Below are 1,646 nucleotides of genomic sequence, written 5' to 3'. Positions count from 1 at the left end.
ACACTCCCCAGGGTGGGAGGGGAGAAGGAGCTGTAGAAACATCAAAGCTCTCAAACTCAATTTCTCAGGCCTGGGGGTACAGATGCTGACAGTCCCTTCTGCACCAGGAGCAGTTCCAGCTGACACAGCTGAACCCCAGGACTGGCCCCTGCCCACCCAATCACACAGGGTCAGGCTGACTCCTCAAGAGCCCCTGGGCAGAGACCCTGCTCTTCATTGCACACTCATCAAGCACTGACGAGGGCTCCAACCAGGACGTTCTCCTGGAAAAAGAAAAATGCCTCTTTATGGGGGACGTCTGTGGGGAATGGCTTTGGTTTCCTCCAGAGAAGTCTCATCTAAACCATCAGTGTCCTTTCCTCCTTGGACAGGTCCTTATGCCCACAGGCAGCAAATGGCCAACAGCAGCTCCATCACCCAGTTCCTCCTCCTGCTGTTCACAGACACATGGGAGCTGCAGCTCTTGCACTTCTGACTCTTCCTGGGCATCTACCTGGCTGCCCTCCTGGGCAATGGCCTCATCATCACCACCATAGCCTGGGACCAGCACCTCCACACCCCCATGTACTTCTTCCTGCTCAACCTCGCCCTCCTTGACCTGGGCTCTATCTCCACCATTGTGCCCAAGTCCTTGGCCAGTTCTCTTTGGGAGACCAGGGCCATCTCATTTTTGGGATGTGCTGCACAAATCTTTATGTTTCTCTTCTTTTTGACATCAGAATGTACACTTCTCACAGTCATGTCGTACGACCGCTACGTTGCCATCTGCAAACCCCTGCACTACGGGACCCTCCTGGGCAGCAGAGCTTGTGTCCACATGGCAGCAGCTGCCTGGGCCACTGGGTTTCTCAATGCTCTGCTGCACACGGCCAATACATTTTCACTGCCACTGTGCAAGGGCAATGCCCTGGGCCAGTTCTTCTGTGAAATACCCCACATCCTCAAGCTCTCCTGCTCACACTCCTACCTCAGGGAATCTGGGCTTATTGTGGTTAGTGCCTGTTCAGGATTTGGATGTTTTCTGTTCATTGTGGTATCCTATGTGCAGATCTTGAGGGCCGTGCTGAGGATCCCCTCTGAGCAGGGACGACACAAAGCCTTTTCCACCTGCCTCCCTCACCTGGCCGTGGTCTCCCTGTTTGTCAGCACTGGAATATTTGCTCACCTCAAGCCCCACTCCATTTCCTCCCCCATCCTGGATCTGGTGGTGTCTGTTCTGTACTCGCTGATACCTGCAACATTGAAACCCCTGATCTACAGCATGAGGAACAAGGAGCTCGCGGATGCCCTGAGGAAACTAATGGCGAGATGCATTTCAAAAATAATAAAGTGTTCAGCATCCTCTCTTTAATGGATAACAGTTTTAATGGAACTTATTAGAGGCCCAGACCTGTGTGTGTGTGTGGTGGTGGTGGTTATATTTTCATAAATCCTTTTATTTTTGTCAACCACTTTCTAACTCACTGTCTGCTTTTCCATTTCAACCCACTGGCTGTATGAATATGGAGCCATGCTCTCTGTGTACTTAAACGAAATAAAGGGCTCTGCAGTGATGTTTTTCTCTGATATTCTTCCTCCAAGGCTTTTCTGGAGCTGCAGGGACAGTTACTGTGTGTGGGAGAAGGGCGAAAAATGTCCAGCATGGC

The 1,646-nt window shown here is 51.5% G+C and overlaps 1 pseudogene; it reads left to right on the top strand.

Annotated features, from left to right (window-relative positions):
• The first annotated feature begins 394 nt into the window (after nt 1–394).
• LOC139826309 (olfactory receptor 14A16-like) lies at nt 395–1,351 on the top strand (annotated as a pseudogene).
• Nucleotides 1,352–1,646: the final 295 nt, after the last annotated feature.

The sequence above is a fragment of the Patagioenas fasciata genome, chromosome W (assembly GCF_037038585.1).
Source record: "Patagioenas fasciata isolate bPatFas1 chromosome W, bPatFas1.hap1, whole genome shotgun sequence".
Lineage (NCBI taxonomy): Eukaryota > Metazoa > Chordata > Aves > Columbiformes > Columbidae > Patagioenas > Patagioenas fasciata.
The sequence above is the reverse complement of the archived record's forward strand: the minus strand, read 5'-3'. Positions and strand labels throughout refer to the sequence as shown.